Here is a 10,314-nt window from a genome sequence, read left to right as displayed (position 1 = left end):
CGTGGTAACATCACGAACAGTTGGTCATCCAGAATTCCACCAGTTTTTATGGAAGGGATTCTGGATTTTATTGGATAGCATCCTTTATTTCACAGATGGAGCATCATATAAGGCTTTATTCAAATTTTTGAATGTGCGGATACTTTATTGCTCACCTTTCACATAAACTACACTTCCAGCCATTTTCCTCCACAGCTTGATAATGTTTGAGTGTATGCAAAAACCCAGCAAGAAGGAGCATGTCATGTAAATTTCAGAAAAGGAGACTGGGAAATGTCGACTGAGCCTGGCTTTTGTTTCCTACAGTAGTAATAAAGGGTTTCCTGCTCTTGGCGAAAGTCTGTCTTGCTTCATAACACATTTTCTTCCACTACAAAAACAAGGCTCCAGCCTACAGCAAATCCACTTGGATTTGTTGAACCAGTGGCATTGATTTGAGCATAAAACAAAATATGAAGGGACTAGGGTGTAGCACAGCAGTAGAGCAAGTGCTTATACATGTGAGGCCCCGGGTTCAATCCCCAGCGCTGCCCTACAAAAGCAAATTTCAGTTTACTGTTTCTTTTCTAGCAGATTTCAAGTAAAAAGAAGGGCTGGGGATTTAGCTCAGCAGTGCCATGCCTGCCTTGCAAGAGCAAGGTCCTGAGTTTGATCCCCAGTACCAAAAATAAATAAATAAATAAATAAATAAATAAATAAATAAATAAATAAAATAGAAAATAAGGTTAAAAGAGAAACTTCTTTTGAATGGATGCGAGTCATTTTGAATTGCTACACTTAACCAAATGCCTCCATGTGCTACAGATTGACAATTTAGGTGGCTTTCTTAATCCTTATGGATTGAGGCAGAGTTCAAGATCAGATATAGTATTCCATCAGCAGAATGAGGCCCTGAAGTTGTTGCCTTCAGAGGCGCTCACCTCAGAATTTCATCATGCAAGAAAGGTAGCACATCCTCCTGAATAAGAAACCAATCAGGGGTTGGGGATTTAGCTCAGTGGCACTGCGTCTGCCTTGCAAATGCAAAGTTCTGAGTTCAAACCCCAGTACTGCAAAAAAAAAAAAAAAGAAGTCAGTCATGGTAGGCCTGCGGACTGCATTAGGAAATAGACATTAGGACCCTTTAAGCAAAGAATGGGTAAGTAGATTGCTAGTATGAGGAAGGTTTCCCAGTAGTAATTCTCCCTCTTCCAGTAGTAATTCAAAAAAGGCTAAGTAAAGCTTCATTTTCAAAACTGCATATTGAAAACAAGCTGGGATTTGTGGTACATTCTGGGAAGTTGAGGCAGGAGGATCATGAGTTTGAACCCAGCCTGGGCAATTTAGTGAGACCTTGTCTCAAAATAATAAATAAAAAAGGGCTGAGGATATAGCTCAGTAGGAAGGTCCTGTATTCAATTTCTAGCACTGCAAAACAACACAGACACACACACACACATACACACACTACTTGTTCATGTAATTTCTTCAAAAGAGTATGCAAGTTCTGACTTTAGAATTTGTCTACTGATCCAAAAAAGGCAAGTTTAGTCATCTTTAACCATATTTTTATTTTTTTTTGGCACAAAACATTTTATTTACAAAATACTATATGTTCTGAATACTATACATTCCAGCACCATCACCATGGAAACAGCTGAAAGCCCTGGAGATGGACAAAAGGTCTAGACTGGCTAGAGGAAGCAGAGCTGACCTGTCCCCCCACCCAGAAGGGAAGCCCCCAGTGCAGGGGTTGGGGGGCTCGGTCCCCAGGAGAAGGGAGTGAGGTGGCACAGTGGGAGGGGAAGCAGCTGCAGGACCTTCTGGCAGTCGGGCCAGGGGTCTAAATCACGTCTTGACGTCCAGCAAGGGCATCTGCTTGTGCTGGCAGCCACTCTGCCAGCCATGCACCACCTTGGGGTCTCCCACATCTGAGAGGAGCTCCTGCTCGGCCTCATGCAGCTCCTCGGGCGGGTCATAGCTGTACGTGGGGAGCAGGTAATGGCGCAGCCTGTCCACCCGCTTTCTCTTCTAGACATACATTACCATGGAGTCGCTGTCAGCCTGGGGGGCACTGGGCACCGTGGTGTTCCTCATGACATCGGTGGGCGGAGGGAGGGCTGGGAGGTCAGCATTGGCAGCGGTGCCTTACGAGGGGCCTCCACCAGGTGCTCTCCCGCCTTGGCAGCCTGGACAGCCATGCCCCGGGTTGGCTCCCAGGCCCCCTAACCACATTTTTAATAGAAACGAAAGATGTGTTTGAGATATGTGTTCCTCAAATAAACATCATTATATAAAAACAAAAACACCAGAATGGAATGAAGACCTACTAATTCATGTGCAGAGCAGGAATCTGCCTGCTACCTGCAGCCTCATATTAATGTAAAATAGACACTGGATTCAGGATCCCGAAATTGAGTTTCTATACTTGATCTCCATCAAAATGTAAGACTCTGTAGCCTTAACTAATGTAAAGCTTTCCTCTTCAAATCCAGGATGATTATGCTGATGACCTCCACACTAGAAGTGCTTTTCAAACTGATACCCTTGGTGACAAGTCTGGCCCCTTTTCCTCCCAAACTTCCCTCTCTAGCCTCTGCAACCCCCATTCCTGCTATAACACCACCTCAGTCACCACTGCCTTGGCATCTACTGTCTTTCTAGTATCCATCACCCTGGTAACCATTTCCTGTGTTTGAGGATGTTTGGAAGCTACCACACCACTGTGGCCACCATGTTGGTCACCTTCTGGAAACCTGAATCTCCATAAATAGCATCTTGATAGACATCTCTTCCTCTTCCACTCCTCCATCTGTCCTCCATGTGTATTTCCTCTTCCTGCCCCTTGGCTACCTCCATGGCCATAGCTACCACATCTGCCTCTCCTCCCTCCTCTTTCATGACCTCCTTGTCCACCATGTGGGACATGCTCATAACCACTGCTCCCTTCTGCTTGGCTCCCTGCTTGCTGCTGGGAACCGTGGTGTCTTTTCTGCCACAGCAGTGTCTCTCGGGGTGGAGGCTTGGCTTCTGTCAGGCACCTGCCCGCCAACACCTTACCAATGGTACAGGCTGTCTTTTCTCTTATAGAGTCACTGCTGGTCCCTGAAATTCCCTAACAAGTCTTGTCTTGACACCAAAAGATGGGCAACAGAAATAGCACTTTTAGGAAATGAGGCATTATTTTGACCAGCAAACCTTGGCTAATTTTGCTGTCTGACTCTTAGCTCTGTCAGACCAGCCAAAGGATTGTATGCTTACATCCAAACACTTTATTAGCAGCTAGGCTGGCGATTTAGCTCAGTGGTTCCGCCATCTGCCTTGTAAGCGCGAGGACCAGAGTTTGATCCCCCAGTACCCCCCCAAAAAAGAGAGAGAGAGACATTTTATTAACAGCTTTCTCCAGGCTTCATAGTCATTGGTGATAGCTAAGTTAATTACTTCTGTCTTTTCCCAATGAGCTGGTTCCACTGGCTTCTCCAATAAAGGCTTTCCAACATGATTAGGCAGAATTTTGGACTGATATTTCTTTTGACTTCTGTCAATCTCACTGAAGAGTTGGAACATTGGAACATATACTAAGAGGTCTGGACATTCCTAGAGCAATACATATATCTTTCAACTCTTTTTGTTTTTAATATTTTTTTTCAGGGTGGGGATTGAGACAGGGTCTTGCTATGCAGTTCCGGCTGTCCTTGAACTCATTGTGTAGCCCAGGCTGGCCTCAAACTCATGGTGATTCTCCTACCTCAGCCTCCAGAGTGCTAGGATTACAGGCCTGTGGCGCCAAGTCCAGCTAGATACCATTGCTCTTTCATAAATTATTTGAACATTGTGATAAGTCTTTGGACAATTTTAAAGATTGTTTTGATGGAAACAGTCACACCTTCTCCAGATATAATATCACCATCGTGTGGTTAGCATGGCAATTGTACATGACTCAGCCACCATGCCCCGCTCATATCTTTCAGCTCTTGGAAAGCCTCACTGCCGCCGCCGCGCCGCCGCAGCCGCCGCCTCCTCCTCCTCTTCCTCCTCCTCCTCCTCTTCCTCCTCCTCCTTCCTCTTCTTCCTTCTCCTCATGCTCCTTCCTCTCCTTCTTCCCCTTTTTCTCCCTGGCCTCCTCCTTGTCCTCCTACTTCTTCTTTTTTTTGAGGTACCGAGGATTGAACCCAGGGTCTCACACATGTCAGGCAAGTGCTCTACCACTGAGCTACATCCCAGCCCTTTTAAAAATTTTATTTTGGGGGCCGGATTTGTAGCTCAGTGGTGCCGCGCCTGCCTCGAAAGTGCAAGGTCCCCGGAACCAAAAAAATATGCGTAAAGTATGGCAGAGTGGAAAGTCTGGCAACTACTTCCTTCCTACTTTCCATAATTAGCTGTTTCACTTTCTCTCTCTCCTTTTTGTTTTCCGTCTGTACTTATTTTAGCCTTTTGGGGGGCATTTGCAGCCTGCATTTCTAGGCAGAGCAGGGAAAGCCACCCTCTCCCTCCACGCTTGCTCTTGGAAGCTCGAGCCGCTTCCTTTTGTCCTTTGCCTTTCCCCGCTGACTCTGTGGGTCAGCAGCGAACACCTACAGAACCCGAGCAGGTGGCCCCAGAGCAGTTTCTTTGCATCTTAATCCCCCCAGGTCACTCAGGGCGGTGCCTTTCACATTGAGGTCTGCAGATGCACTTCTGGGGCTCTAGGACTCTACCAGAAATTTTTTTGTTTTCCGGCACTGGCACCGAGGATCGAATTCAGGACCTTGCGCTTGCGAGGCAGGCACGGCGCCGCTGAGCTAAATCTTCGGCTCTACCAGAAGTTTTTAATGGTTGTGCTTTCATTTTTGGATCATCTAGAAGATCATTCCAGAACCCAGTGTGGCGGCCTGATTAAAAACACCTGGTTCGGGCCGGGGATTTAGCTCAGTGGTGCCGCTGCCTGCCTGGTAAGCGCAGGTTCCTGAGTTCATTCCTGGTACCAAAACAAAAAGAAAAAGAAAACAAAATACCTGCTTCTCCGTTTGGGATAAGGTCATGATCGTGGCAAGTGAGTCAGTGTGTAGTAGCATTGAAGGCATGTATTTCTCCATGGTTCAAAAATAGAAGGTAGCAAGAGAGTGGTGTGGTCCTCTGTGGTAGACAGCTAAACTAGTTAGACAAAAGGCAGTTAGACAAGGCCGGGCCCTCAGCACAGAAGACAATTGAGGCACTTTTACTAAATAACAAGTCAAGATTCAAAAGCCAATTACCACAACCACATACTTCCCTTAGGAAGGACAGCAATGATTGATATTCTAAATAGACATGAATCACCTTGGGTGGGATCAAAGCCTCCTTAGCCCATTCCTTCCCGGAAAGTCCTAGTTCCTTCCAGGTAGGCTTGCTACGTGACTAGCTTTCCCATTTGATCCCCCATTTAATCAATATTACCTAAGCACTATACTTGTTGTAATCTTATTGGTTGATCACAGTTTTGTCCCACCTCTTGATTTCCCATTGGATCAATATTACCTAAACACAATACTTGTAATCTTATTAGTTGACTATAGTTTTGGTCCACATTGTACCCACCTTACCTAGTGGCTTTGCTCAATAAAATGCTTTTGAGGGCTGGGGGTTTAGCTCAGTGGTTTTGCCTGCTGCACAAGCGCAAGGACCCGAATTCGATCCCCAGTACCAAAAAACAACAACAAAAAAAGCCTTTGAAAAGCTTCCATTGTCCCCTGAATACTCTTCAATTTTAGAGGAAAGGAATTCCACGTTTCAGATATCTAGCCCATTGAGAGTCACAATATTTTCCTTGTTTAGATTGTTTTGCTTATTTGGAGGAGTTAAAATATTTCTCATTTAGATGATTTTGCTTATTTAGATTATTTCATGCCCTATATCACTCAGATTATGGATGTTGTAGCTCCCACCTCCATCGCATCCAGCTTATAACAGTATTGTTAGCAGTAAGTGCAGTAGTGAGCAAACAGCCAAGTTTTCATTAAGCACTCTTCTAGGCTGGGGATTTAGCTCAGTGGTTTCACTGCCTGCTGCGCAAGTGCAAGGACCCGAGTTCGATCCCCGGCACCAAAAAAACCAAAAAAACAAAATACTCTTCTGTATGAGATTTTGGATGTGCGTGAGTAAATAGGTTGGCTTGTTAAAATAGTGGATGGGTGGTCAGAAAGGGGTTTATCATTCAAACCCCAGAGAAGGGATCAATGGTGACAATGTCGTTAACTCAAATTATAATCATTTTTACTAATTAACTACATATGCAAAGGCCCTGAGAGAGAGAGAGAGAGAGAGAGAGAGAGAGAGAGAGAGAGAGAGAGAGAGAAACCAAGATGGAAATACATCTTTCTCTATTAAAGCACACACCAGTGATTCACAGTGATTGTTTCGGTAAAACATCATCTAAAAGGTTGATTTAATAACTTGGAGTGCACGACTTTTTGTTTATATTTTTTTTAAAAAAACTGTGTTACTGGGGATTGAATCCAGGACTTTGCACTGAATTACATCCCTTAACCTTTTCAAATTTTTTATTTTGAGCAGTGTCTTGCTAAGTCACTCAGTTGCCAAGGATGGATTCAAACTTGTGATCCTTCGGGCTCAGCCTCCCAGAGTGCTGAGATTACAGGCATATGCCACCACACTGGCTCCCAGCTATAGTTTAAAGTTTATTTTAGGGCCAGGGATTTAGCTCAGTGGTTTTGTCGACTGCTGCGCAAGTGCAAGGACCCAAGTTCAATCCCTGGTACCAAAAGAAAAAAAAAAGTTTATTTTAGTCTAAAAGTTGAGACAGAATATGAACTTTTTAATATAGATTTTTTTCCTGTGCTGGGAATTGGACCTGGGGCCTTATACAGGTTAGACAAATGCTCTATCACTGAGCTACACCCTGAACTCTTTAAATACATACATTAAACAATTTTGTTTTCTCCCTTGCCTTAGTGGATTCAACTCAGTCTAGGAAGGGAGTCTCCCCCTCCAACACACACACACCCTCACTGCTCTCACCCCAAGCACCTTGTAGTACAAACATTTTCCTTCTCTTTCCAGTAGCACTTGAAGACTGAGTTCTTCCAGGCCTTGGGGAATCACTTCTCACTAGGTAGTGACTTAGTGTCCCTTGTGAGTGGGCCATCATGGTTTACTAGGGGAGAAAGAGAGGGAGTGACATGGGACACATTGGAGCACCCAGGGGCTGCGCTTGGCCTTCTCCAGCTTCCCCCTAGCCTTTGGTGGGATGGGAGTGAGGGGCTGGAAACAGATGTCTCCCTAAGTTGCCTGCATGCAGATGGAATCAGGTTCTTTCCAGGGACTGCCAGGAGAGACCATACCCAGCAAATCCACAAAACTGTATCTGTCTCTTTGACTGTCCTTGAAACCTTCCAGGACCTTGGAGGGCCATGGCAGCACAGAATGAGATCTCCCTAAGACTCAGCTAAGCTGTGCTTAGTGGGGGGACGTGACATTCTCAAGGAGGCAGTGATTGGAGACCCCTGGGGAGGGGGCATTGCCCAGCAAGGCACATGGGGGCAGGGTCTGAGATGCCAGGAAAATCTGACCCAGGCTGAGCTTGGCAATAGGAGAAAGCCCTTTCTCTCTTTCCACCTGCTGTTTTTTCTCTAGATGGGCTGAGTCTACCAGAAAGCCAGCTGTCCAAGAAGACTAGAATGCAAGTGGACAAGTGGGCTTGGGGTGAGGACAGTAGTCTGGTGACCACCAGGCACTTTAAGACCACAGAAGAGTTAAAATCCCATTTCTTCTGGCCTGGAAGCAGAGCAGGGGAACAGCACCGGAGAGGAAGGGGCTAGGGACAATAGGTAGTCCTCAGGGTCACACCTCAAGACCGGCCCAGACACACCCAGGAGTGTGCTATCTGCTCGTGGTTTCTTAACATCAGAATTAACAGGGACAGCTACATGTGACCAGTTTAAGGACTCCCCAGCCTCTCTTCTCTGCTTCTCTAACTCCAGATACAAAATCTTAAGGAAGGTCACACACCCATTCCCACCTGACAGGAAGACGAAGTGTGTTTTCATTTTCTGTAGAAGCAGATGGGCCCCATGTCCTCTGTTATGTCAAGACTGACAGGCCGGGCATCCTCCAAGGGTTTGTGTTTACCCAGAGCCTCAGAATGTGGCCTTATTTGGATAGGGCCTTTTCACATGTAGTTAATTAGTAAAAATGAGGCCATACTGGATTGGAGTGGGCTCTAATTCAATGACTGGTGTCCTTATAAGAGAAAAAAACAGACACAGAGAGACACACTGGGAGAAGCCATGTGATGACTGAAACAGACTGGGGTCTGTCTACACACTAAGGAATGCCACGGACTACTGGCAGCTGCCAGCAACTGGGAGGAGGCCTCCGACAGACCCTGCCCTAGAGCCTTTAGGGAGAGCATGGCCCTGGTGACACCTCAATTTCAGACTAATTTCTGTTGTACTTGAGTTGGCCTCTTGCTATGTTGTCCACGTGACCTCAAGCCCCTGGACCCCAGCAATCCTCCTGCCTCTGCCTCCTGAGCAGTGAAGGCTGCAGTTGTGTACAACTGTGACCAGCTAAATTTCTGTGATTTTAAGCCATCTAGTTTGTAGCTCCTTGTACAACAGACTTAAGAAATGAACACAGTGGACAAACCCTCAAATATCAGAAGGAAGTATAAAAATGAACACTATTTTGATTTCTCATTCATATATCAGTAATATTCTGAAACAATAATTCAAGGCAACTATTCTTAACTTTTTTGTTTGTTTGTTTGTTTTTCTTTTTTTCTTTTATTTCTTCTTTTTTTTTTTCTTGTTTGTTTGTTTTTAATAAAAGCAGTTTGTATGTGAACTGGAAATGCATTCTGGGTGTCCCCTAGGTGCCATTATTGCAGATGGCTAAGTTAGTTAGAACTTATTATAAGGCAGTTAGACAAAGGTGGGCCCTCAGCATAGAAAAACAACTGAGGCACATTCACTGGTTAGCATTATAAAAAGAGAAAAGGTAGGGCTAGGGATTCAGCTCAGTGGTTCCGGTGCCTGCCTCACAAGCGCAATGTCCTGAGTTCGATCCCTGGTACCAAAAAAACCCAAAAAACAGAGAGAGAGAGAGAAGGTAGGGCATCCACCTACTTCCCCTGGGGAGGAATAGCAGTGATTGATATTTTAAATAGATATCTGTCACCTTGGGTGGGGACCAAGACCTTAATCTACCCCTTCCAGGAAAGGTCCCCGACCCATTCCTTACTGAAAATCCTTGTTCATTTCTTGTACGCTTGCTACGTGACTAGCTTCCCCATTTGATCTCCATTTAATCAATATTACCTAAGCAACTGTGCTTGTTGTAATCTTACTGGTTGATCGTAGTTTTGTCCCACTTCATGTCCACCTTGTGATTTCCCATTGGATCATTATTTTTTTTTTCCATTGGATCAATATTACCTAAGTGACTGTACTTGTAATCTTACTATAGTTTTGTCCCACCTTGAATGGCTTCACCTTGAGGCTTTGCGCCATAACGCCCCCTGCAAAACAGGGTCCCCAGACAACCAATTTTCTGGTGCCCTCTCTGTCTCTTAAGTAGAACCTATCTTTCTCTCAATAAATTTTCCTACTCTTAACCTCCACTGTTCCTAGGATTCATTCTTCAATTTTAGAGAACATGAACTTGCATTTCGGATATCTAGCAGGTTTGGGAGTTGCATCTATTCCCCTATATCACCACAGCCTCTGCAGAGGTTGTTTTGTTTGTTTTGTTTTGTTTTTTGTTTGGGGGGTTGCAGTAGTGGATCAAACCCAGGGCCTTCACATTAAGCTACCTTGCCAGCCACCCCTCCTTTTATTTGGAGATAGGTTCTCTCAGTTCCCCAGGCGGGACTTGAACTTGCAATCTTCCTGCCTCAGTCTCCCACAGTGCTGAGATTACTGGGGTACACATACCACCATGCCCAGGTGAACTGGGCATTCAGAATTTCCGTCTTCTCCTAGATCCCACTTAATACAAAGATAACTTTGCCAGGATAGGGCTCTTCAAGATCTTCATGGGAAAAAGAGGTGGCTCTTGCAAAAGTCGTTCAGACTTTCATGCAGCCCAAGGCTGATGCTTGATATCTGAGCAAGACCTAAGCTAATTCCATTAGCTCCAAATTATGCTCACAAGTCTTTCCGAAAGGCATAGTGTACTCCACAGGACTGTCACAAACCATCTTGGAACAACACAAAGAATACAAGTCTTACATGTCTTTTTTTTTTGGTAGCAGGGATTGAACTTAGGACCTTGTGCTTGCAAGGCAGGCACTGGAACCACTGAGCTAAATCCCTGGCTGACTCTCCAGTTTTAAAAAGACATGTAAGAGCCAGGGAT

The 10,314-nt window shown here is 45.1% G+C and overlaps 2 pseudogenes; both read right to left on the bottom strand.

Moving 5' to 3' along the window:
• Positions 1-1,564: 1,564 nt before the first annotated feature.
• Positions 1,565-3,273, bottom strand: LOC110346690 (small integral membrane protein 29 pseudogene; annotated as a pseudogene).
• Positions 2,380-9,467, bottom strand: LOC147822813 (uncharacterized; annotated as a pseudogene).
• Positions 9,468-10,314: the final 847 nt, after the last annotated feature.

This window comes from Heterocephalus glaber, unplaced genomic scaffold, assembly GCF_053883595.1.
Source record: "Heterocephalus glaber isolate CG9 unplaced genomic scaffold, H.glaber_assembly_v1.0 deba00001608, whole genome shotgun sequence".
Lineage (NCBI taxonomy): Eukaryota > Metazoa > Chordata > Mammalia > Rodentia > Bathyergidae > Heterocephalus > Heterocephalus glaber.
This window is presented reverse-complemented; position numbering and strand designations above follow the sequence as displayed.